Genomic DNA, 201 nt, shown 5'->3' with positions numbered 1-201 from the left:
TACATGGTATCATATTCACGAGATCGCCATGCCATGAAGCGGCTCAAATGATGTCGAGACTCCGCTGTATCTTAGTATGCCTTGTGAATCGTCAGGAATACCAACGAACGATCATTTACTCAGTGACAAACTGTTTGAATGAGTTTAATAAATTGTGAGAGTACATCAAGTCAGACATCTTGTCATTGATCAGTTCATGGG

This window comes from Aphanomyces invadans (genome assembly GCF_000520115.1).
Source record: "Aphanomyces invadans strain NJM9701 unplaced genomic scaffold supercont1.8, whole genome shotgun sequence".
NCBI classification, from domain to species: domain Eukaryota; phylum Oomycota; class Saprolegniomycetes; order Saprolegniales; family Verrucalvaceae; genus Aphanomyces; species Aphanomyces invadans.
Note: the sequence above shows the minus strand (reverse complement) of the source record.